The 9,855-nt window shown below is 44.2% G+C and overlaps 1 long non-coding RNA gene across 1 annotated transcript in view; it reads left to right on the top strand.

The window, feature by feature from the left end:
- The window catches only part of LOC113481839, a 59,443-nt gene extending 53,376 nt beyond the window's left edge, over positions 1 to 6,067 (top strand). The window contains exons 12-14 of the long non-coding RNA XR_003398733.1: positions 2,849 to 3,497; positions 4,468 to 4,629; positions 5,506 to 6,067. This is a non-coding gene — a long non-coding RNA (uncharacterized LOC113481839). The remainder of the gene's footprint in view (positions 1 to 2,848; positions 3,498 to 4,467; positions 4,630 to 5,505) is intronic.
- Positions 6,068 to 9,855: the final 3,788 nt, after the last annotated feature.

Below are 9,855 nucleotides of genomic sequence, written 5' to 3'. Positions count from 1 at the left end.
TGAACAAGATGACCTTTTTTTTTTTTTTTTTTTTTTTTAACTCTTCAGCACTCAGCAGTTTAATTGGTATGCAGATGTTCCCCTTTATTGCTGGCAGAGGCCTCTGTCACTGTTCTGAAGGTACTCAGACATCAAGGCTGGTACAGTGGGCAGGAAGAAACCCCCCCTGAAGCTTTCAGGCTTTGTGGGAAATAATGATGTATGAGACAGGGATTCCTTTGGAACCTGAAGGGAACATGACAGACAGAATAATATGGGAGGAAAACATTGTCTTCACAATTGAGACTGATGGTCTCATCTTGTCTCCTTGTTATTGTTACCAACCAAGACTGAGATGAGCTTTCTTATGAAGAACTTCATTTCTTGGCAGGTTCTATATGTTGGACACACTGCGCTCAGTGGTAGCTTTCCATCCAAGGTACAGATATTGACAGGCTCTGAGGAACCCTTTGGGGTGGCGTTTTAGCTTAAAACCTAAAATTCCTTCCAGCATTGAGATGCATTTTGTCAGGAATGACAGTTGCAATTTGATAATCTTTTACCACTTTGCCTGCCTATCTCCAACAGCTAGCTGGAGGGGAGAAACCCAGAGTTTGTTGGGCACCGGAGTGTCAGCTTTATGAATCAGCTTTTCTTGCACTTTATTAATTTCATTTTCCAGTGGTTAGTGCATGTTTGGAAGACACAATTGATTTGTACGGATCCGTGTAGGATGAAGCAAAGCTGGAAGTAAAGAAGGAGTGCAAGCTGACAGCAATGCAATAGCTCTAATTGATAAATACCAAAGGCACTCTTTAAAGAAACTTTTCTTCTCTGTTTAGGTTAAAAATGGCCCTCAGTTTGTCCTCCAATTGCCATGTTCAGAAAGAAGTGTTTTCATGCATATTCATTTCAAATGGATTAGCTGAAATATCAAGTGCTCATTTTCTGTACTTGTATTTTCAAGTTAGATGATTCAAAATGCTGTTGTGCAAGGTACAGGAAGATGGCTGTTTCTTAACTCCTCCAGAGTAAAAGCTGTCTTTCAGGGTACTCTTTGCACATGTGAGATTCGTGTTAGTATTTTTTGGCACCCACAGTTTCATCAGAAATGCATTTCAGCTAATGGGAGGCGGAAGGACTAATACACATGCTGCATGTTGTGGGTGCAAAAATGCAAATAAAAATGACACCCACCATGGAAGGGTCTAGGAAAATGTACCTTCCTGGATGTGAGCAGGGCAGGTTAGGAAACATCATCTTCCTTTTACAATTGGCTGTTACTCTTTACATTTCTGGAGAACTGGGATCTTGCTGTTAATCTTACAAAAATAGATGCTGTGGTGAAGCCTCAGGCATGAATAAAATTGGATGATAATCTTAAAGCAGATTTTTTACAGCTATGCACTCAGAGCCAGTGAATCCAAATGATTTTGGAAACTCTGCGTTTGTTACTTATTTAGATCAAAATGCCGTGGAGAAAGAGGTCAGTGGCACAGGTACATATTGTAACATTTGGGGGTCCTTAAAGTTGAGCAGATAAGCACAGCAAACATTAAACATCTCTGGCCTGACACAAATAATAGGCAAAGCTGAAAAAAGCCTGCTGACAAGAGGAGTAGGTGTTGGTGGGTGACTTGCCGCAGTTTTAGAGCTGTTAAGTGTAGGTTTTTTAGCATTTTCATTATTTAAAAGTGGAGTGGTAGTTTCTTCACTCCCTCTGAAAAGTTACTAATTTACTCTGAAATACAGGGTAAGCCACAATGATTTAACAGATTTGTAATGTGCTTTAGAGTGATTTCAAGTAACAGACACCCTCCTCTCCAAGCTTCCCACTGTCTCAGTTCTGCCCTCACTCCTTTCTCTGTGTACATCTGCACCGAAATGCAGAGCGGTGCCTTGCCTCTGTCTAGCTCCAGAGTCAGCAGGTTGAGTGGCTTTGACCACTGGTGCTCGTGCAGGTTTGCCTCATTCCCGGCGTTCAGAAACAGAGGCTGAGTTAGCCACATTCGGATGTTGGGAACGGCATCCTAGAGCACGGAGTGGTTTAAAAGCTGCCGCTCTGCAGGTTCTGCTGCAAGTGGACAGGCCTTAGAGTAGCCCTGATGTGCAGAGGCTGCCTTTTGCCTAGTGCGTGGAAAGTGCCTCGTGGAGCTTGGGTAAGGGCTGTGATTAAGGTCCCAGGAATACAGGCAATGTAAAGTAATCTGCAGTCCTCCGGGTCTGATTCAGAGAAGGCAGCTGGGTTCTGTTCTCAAGGGTCCAAGCAGCCTGCGGGGACGGGAGGTGGTCAGGGGATTTTCTCTGGTTGTCAAGCTGAACAGGTCTTAGCTATCCCACACTCCGGCCGATTTGTGCCCCCGTATTGCTGTGCTGAATAACCACGCCTATGGCGGGATGCTTAAACTGGAGGCTTTCATGGATGATACTTAAATTTGATGGAGCCTCGTTGAGAAGGAGCTGGCCTTGCTTTTAGTCAGAGAGGTCTCTGGTGGTTTGTGGTCAGGAATTGGGACCTGGGGCTGAAGCCACAATCTCCAGGAGCAAACCACAGTATTTACACAAGTGCCAAGGCCTGCCCGTTTGCCTTCCCAGCTGAAAGTCTGTGTTACCACACGTCTGCTGCTTTTCTGTCTGCTCTTGCCATTGGTGTTTGAGGGAAGTATCCATTTTGTTCAATACAGCCGTGTTGTCTAGCTCAGTTTAGTTTTATTCGCTGCTGCTGCTTTGTTACTATTCGGTGCATCCATGGGTTTGTTTAGTATCAATAACCAAGGGTAAAAATGCTTGAATAGAAAGCTAGATGGAAATGCTGAGGTTCTGGTGGACTCCGGGGTTTCTTTTACTCTTCTTTGTTTCCGTGTTCTAGGGGGCCTGGAGAATACTCATCATTCATAACAGAAACTATTCAAGATGCATGGGCCCGAAAGGTCACTGTAAGTTTCTGTCGCTCTTCTGGTGTGACTGGTATAGATCATGTCTTCTAGCAAATTTTAAGGAGGAAAACTTTTGTTACGAGGAGAGATGGAAAGTTTGTGCACCCAGCCTCTATTTGGAAGAATATTTTGTTGTGAAACCTGTCTTGTGAAACCAGAGGCTTGAGCCAACTGATTTTGATCTCTGAGCTTAAAGTGTGAGTAAGTGGTGTCGAATCAGGCTGGATAGATGTCACCCTCAGGGATTTGCGCACGTAACTCTCCTTGACTTGAACTGGAGAAGGCCAGAGTTTATTCACTTTCATTTTCTGTCACTGAGAAAAATGAATGCCTCTCTATAGAAGACATAATTTTTTCCTTTCTTCCCAAGTAGATGATGACTAAAGAAGGCCTGAACTGAGTATAGATATTCTTATATTTACTTGCAATGAATGTAGCTCATGACTCTTATTTTAGCACCAATCTGGAACACTACTGTGAACAGATTTACAATGTCTGCTTCTTCCTTACCTTGGTATTCTGGCATTTATGCTCATTCTTGCACTGATACTTGGGAGTTAAATGAAGCCAAATGTCTGAAAGGTGAGTAGGTAAAAGGTAGACATTTCATATACAAACCTATTCCTTTTGTGTGCTCCATAATCTTCTTTAAGTTCTTAAATATGGTTTTATTCTTCTGATACTAAGGGTCTCAGCATGGATTTTTGTTCCGGTATGTGTGTCATCAGCAGAGTTATTAGCTGTGTTCCAGTTGCATGGTCCTTTGTTGCTGGATTGAAAAGATCTACTAACTTCAACCGTGTGTTTTTAGAGTAGACACTTACAGAAAGCCTTTAGTGTGTTTATAGCAGAGCAGATTTAATCTGGAAGTCATTGAGTGAAACCAATAAAGAACTTCCTTGATGTGATTTTTGGAGTTACTCTGTGGAACTGAATTGCATGTTTTCAGGTATTGGACATAAGGGCGCTTGAAAGCATAAAGAAGGTTAAGTGTAGATGATAATAAAAATGTTATTGGTATTTATAGGTCAGTCAATAATGTCAGTATATTAAAGTGATATGAAATATCTCTTTGATTTCATGGACAGTGCCTTACTCTATATAGTTTACTGTAATAACATGATCCCCGGTATACATTGACGATAAGTTTAACTTTATAAAATGTTTGTTAGTAATCCAAGTGCCCTGAAATGCCTTATGAAAAGTATGTTTATTACAGAACACATACAGTTGCTATCTGCCTAGTGTTGTCTCTGCTACAGCGACCTAAGCTAAGCAAACACATTTGGAAAAAACATGTGCCAAGCAGAGATGGTTGGTTTTTTTTTTTCTGTTAGACTTGCTGGAAACATTCATCAATAGTTGGAGATGTGGTCTTTCAACTAGATTTCTTTCACCCAGATCATACGCAAATTGCATGATTGTTCAAGTATAAAGTCATATGCCAGGGGTATGATGTTAACATTTCTTTTAGAAAGAATAACTTTGGAATAAGTACCTTGTGTGGTGAATTACCTTCCTTGTCATTCATCACTGCGTAACATCTTTGTAGAACCGCAGTAACTGGACGGAAGGAAAATACTGGAAAGTGTTTCTGTAATTGGAGCTGAGTTTGACAGAGGGTTCTGCCTTTCTGGAAAAGAAATGCTGATTTTGGTTCTTTACATTGCCATCCCCTTGTTGTGCTGTTGTGTACTGGAATAAAAGAATAAAGGTGAGCAGTAGATGAGCAGTGAATTCCCTTTGGAGTCTCCGCTCCAACACACATTTTGGTGTTATTTTTTCCTGGGGGACTTAATTCACAAAAACTCAGAACGTATTCTTCCAGTGAGATTTCACATAGTTCGATAAATGTTTGGATAAATTTCATGCCGTCTTATCAAAGTAGGCACAATAGTTCTTTCTTGCGGAACTGAGCTTAAATGAAATGCTCAGTTATGTTGGTGGGATAATAATTAAGACTGCAGATCCAAATCAGTGGTTTGTTATTCTGTTGCCGGAGTAGGCTGAATCAAAGCTTCTGTCAACAACTAGAGCTGAAATACTGAATTAACATTCCGAACATTAGCACGTCAGGAGTGTGGTCTTCTACTTGGGACAGTGTTGAGGTGTATCTTGCCCACAGAAGCTCTGGAAACGTTGTGAGACTTGGACAAACACAGTGCAACCCCGGACTGCAGGGATGTTGCTGCTCTCAGAGCACTGCACACTCGGAGTGTGTTCTTGGCTGATGGAAATCTGCCCACTGTTGGGGGAGCTTGGTGTCATGGCTGCGCTATTAGGATGGCTTATCGCTTTCTTGTGGGGCAAGATGCAGCCTCCGTTCTCTTTTGCACCTGCAAAACTGGTGTAATATTAATTAGATTGTCATTAGTGAAGCCCCATAAAACAAACAACAAAAAAGGAATGGCTCTATAGTGACTCTACAACTTGGTATGTCGTTCATATTGAGTGGGTGAACAGAGATCAGTAGCCATGAAGACACTGCTTTTCCAGAATGATGAAATATTTAGGTAAAATATCCAGGTAAAATCTGAACAGAAATTTGATTACTGCCTGCTAAAATGGTGATGTCTTCCCTTCTGGATAGGTTTGGTTCTCTTCTTGATGAGACTCCTGCACCTTCACCTAAATTCCTCCCTGGGCAGCTGCTGTGAATGGATCTGACCACCGAGGGAATCTGGCCCACTGAATTCCTTTTCTTTCTGTGCAGTTGAATGAAAAATGTGTCTTCTGAAGACCAGTGACTGAAAGAAATATTGATGACTGCCAGGGCATCTACAGAAAAGGATAAGAAAATCACTCTACTACAACAGAGAAGAAAAAGGGGCTTTGTTAACTCTTTCTTGTAGGTTGTATATATTAATAGTAACAACTAAAGTTTTGTATTTTTTCAGAGAAACACACAAGGCTTGGAATTGTATTGTTTTAATTGCAGCTAACTGAATGAATTAAGTGGAAAACTGCACACAGTACTTTGATTGTCTGACTTTCTGTATGTGAGGCTTTGGGAACAGTTTGTTATTATAAAAGGACAGCACTAACAAGAAATCAACCAACATATAATTGCTAGGCTAAGGGGCAGTTTGGGGAAAGCTGATATTTATTTATAAATTATTAAATAAAATCATCTCTGTGGATCATCTCTCACTGCCTCCACACTTCATACATTACTCATCTTCCTAAATTTCATGTTCTCCAGGACATTGCTTCTTGTAACCAGTGCAAGCATCAAAACCACCCACATCTAGCAAAGGAGATGCCTGTGCATTTGTTACGCTGGCAGTTTTGGTTATGGGCCTCATCTAAGAACACGAGCCTTCAGTTCAAGGAAAGGACTCTTGATGAGGCCTTTAAAGGTTGTTTTCTGTGCCTAAAATACACATGAGCACCGGGGATTCTGTTCAGGTAGCTTAAACTCTGGCCAGTGTTAGCCGATACCCTAAATAGAAGGGCTTAAGAGCAATTCAGGCATTAAATTTAGCAGGGTTCTCAAAATAAAAATGTTTATATAGTTCCCATCAGTTTTGGTGAGAATGAGGTAACCCCTGACTGTCCCATGTGGGTCTCTCTGCACGCTTAGTGCCTTACTGCCGTAAGAAACACAGCCACTTGGTGGACTCACCAAGAAGGGGGAACGGTACTTCATCCTCAATGTTTTTGGCTACTGAGTATTGATTCCAGCTCTCCTAGGGAATGGAGCTGCCCTTCTTTCCTTCAGCATAGATCTGTGGGCTTTTTTCTAGAAGAGGTTAACTGTTATCGTAGGCCTAGATCTTCGCAGCCGTACACCGTTTCCTCTCGTTCGCACGCAAGAGCCAATAAACTGAAATTATTAGGGATTAACCCTCTGAGGCTCTCTAGCTGCATGGGAAGAACATTCTCCCCTCCACCTTTCCCTTGGCAGCTGAGGAGATTTCTGGGGACACACAGAGCCCAGGTTCCCTGCTTCACTGCCCTTCTCGAGGGACAACAGTAGGTGCTGGTGGATGTGGCACCACAGTCAGGTACACGGGGCAACCAGTAACAGTCTCTATTTCAGAGACCCAATTGCTGTCCAGGTGCACTGACACATCAGCACATCCTCGTGTGCCCAGGTAACAAGGGGGTGGCTCATGTCCTGGCCTCACAAGTGAGATCCGCGTCCTGCGGCAGGGTCTGGGGATGGAAAGGTGGTCGCTGGCACTGCCGGACGCATCTTTGGACTCACTGTGCTGCTATATACAAATGATGTTTGCGCTGTATGAACAAATCACACTGTTAAACCACTTAAACAATGTTTATGCAACTTTAAAATGGTAGAGGCATAATTATATAACTTCACCTGCAGGCTTGTCAAAACTTAGGTGTCCACACTGAGGTGATGTGAGGATTATATCGCTCCTACTGGCTACCAACCTAGCTGATGGGAGACTACATAGCGCAGAAGGTGCCTAAGAGATGGAACTAGGCAGAGTTTAGCTTTGCACAGCTCTTGCCAAGAGTGGCTTGGTATCCCTGTCACTGGTTTTTGAAGTCCAAAAAATATTTTCCCCCAAATAACCTATTTTTCTACAAGAGAACACAGCTGCATTTATGAAAGCTCTTGGCTCTTACAATAAACCTGGTGTGTATAGTTTCCTCTCTATATGTGTGTTGCCTGCGTAATTACCAAATCATAATGAAAAACACAGTTTTGTTACATGAGCTTTCAACAGTAGTTTTCAGTAATTTAGAAAATATTGGAGCTACTTCCAACAAAGGAGAAAATCAAAACAAAGCAGCTTTGAAAATGTTGATACACTCAGGGAAATAAATCTTCATTTTTAACCCAGTTCTATTATCCTCCCTCTCTGATACTAAAACCCATATAAAGCACTATTATTTTCAACCAGCTCAACAGGAGATTATGTAGAGCTTCCACCCCACTCTCCCCTGCCTTAGGGAGCTAAATCTTGCCGTGCTCTAGCGCAGCCTTTGGCTGGGCTTTGCGGGACAGCCTCTACTCAACGCTTGTGTGCTCTGCAAAAGCTGTCCTCGCTGCCAGAGGTAAGTCGCCCTCACCACACCTCTTTTTCAGCAGGATGTGGCAGAGTTGCTGGTATTAAATTCTCCTCAATCACAAAACTCGTTGTATTGGAGGCACTCAAAATATAGGGTCTTTCAAACCCTGGTGAGTTCACAGCATTTAAAGATAAGAGACAGTTTTGCCAAGAAATGTGTCTTGTTGAGGCCCACAATTAACTTTATCAAAAGAAGGAATCTTATTTTTGCTGGCTGTGGATAGAGGGTGCATCTCAAACCAGCCTAAAGTTAAAGATAGATACAGCGTCTGGTTCAGATCACGATACGAAGAAAGAATCAGGTTAATTAGTATTTATTCTTAGTTTATAGATATTCCATTTGGCTTGAGCTAACAGGCAGGAGTTAGAGCCCCACAGAGTCGTTTCTCCTGGGACCAGAGATGAATGAGAGCGACAGTCTCCGTGGTGAAAATGTACTGAGGGATGGGAATGTCACTAAGACAGACTGGCCATTGCCCTGGGCTACCTCAGCCTGCAGGAAGGATGCTCTGAGAGGCGGCTCAGTGCTGGCAGGGAGGAGCAGGTATAGTCATGGACCAAAGCATCCCAGAGGGCCGTGGAGAAGGGGACGTGCCCCAGGTCCCTCCTTGACCAGGTGCCATCACACCTCTGTGCCCACACAACCCCCATCCACTGCCTGTTGCCCTTCCTGGGTGTTTTTGGCCACAGGGAGCGGTTGCACAAGGGCGATCAGCAGCCTGCAGAGAAGGCAGCTTCCCAGAGCCCCTCCAAGGCTTTCAATTCCCCTTTCTTGACAATGTTTTCTGCAACACCACACGGGATCTCCCAGCAACAACATCAGAGCGGGAGTGCAGCTGCTTATCTAACGGGGAGCTGTTTTTATCCTGAGGGCTCCCCACTGCTCCCACCGTTGGAAGGGGCCGAGTGAGGTGCCCACCCCCTGGAGACCAGACCTTCACACTTTTGCAGCTCCCATTTTATTTTTTATACAGTTTTCCCCCCTGTTGGTGTTCGGGTGGAGCTGAGATGTTCCTGGCAGGATCTCCTGTGTACTTCAGCAGAGCGCCCCTTTAACAGTGACCGCACAGACCGTTTTATTCCCTTGGGCGCTTGCAGGGAAGTTAATTTCTATTTCAGAGGGAATTCTCTGGTTTTGCAGATGTCTGGTTCCAGTGTCCCAGGGAGGGGCAGCCCCACGGTGGGCGGGCTCTGGGCTCCCCGCCCTGCAGCCATAGGGCACCTCCGCTCCAGCTCTGTGACATGATTGGCTGGCTCCTCCCAGCAGGCGGGGCTGGTGGTATAAAAGGCCTGTGGGGGCATCTCTCTGCTCCTGGGGGGCTCAGGAGATGGTGGTGGGGCTGAGGCCATCTCTGGGCTATCAGCACCGCTCACAGCGTGGTGTGGATGCAGCTGAGCATCCTTTGCCCTGTGGGAACAGGCTACACAGGCACTGCTGGAGGCCAGGCGATGTATGTAGATTTGTGACTCTCCCTTACCGTCCTTTCTAGAAATGTTTGCTTTAAAGTCTCAACAAGACCTAAATTCAGTTCTATTAATGTGCTTGTGGCCGCCCTCCTTTCCCATCTGCCCTGTGGAGGAGCTGGGGTGGCACTGACCCCTCCTAGTCACCTCAGGCAGGCTGCTGAGGTGAGACTGAGCTTGTGGTCCTCACCAATGCTTCTGTCTGCAAGGGACCTTGCTGAAGAGCTGTTGGGTTGATTAGTCATAAAAGAGGATAAACTATGATTTTGAATGCAAGTTTACTTGCAGAAAGGTGAGTAAAGGACTCCCAAACTTGCACGTAAGAGAAATAGGTGGTAATTCAGCCTTGGAAGCACCATGGTAGTCTCAGGGGAGATTACCAAACAGCAAGCTTCAGCCTCTGAGCACAATGCTGGGCCTTGCAAAAATTTGGC

Source organism: Athene cunicularia, assembly GCF_003259725.1.
Source record: "Athene cunicularia isolate RWA chromosome 6 unlocalized genomic scaffold, athCun1 chr6_part2, whole genome shotgun sequence".
NCBI classification, from domain to species: Eukaryota; Metazoa; Chordata; class Aves; order Strigiformes; family Strigidae; genus Athene; species Athene cunicularia.
The sequence above is the reverse complement of the archived record's forward strand: the minus strand, read 5'-3'. Positions and strand labels throughout refer to the sequence as shown.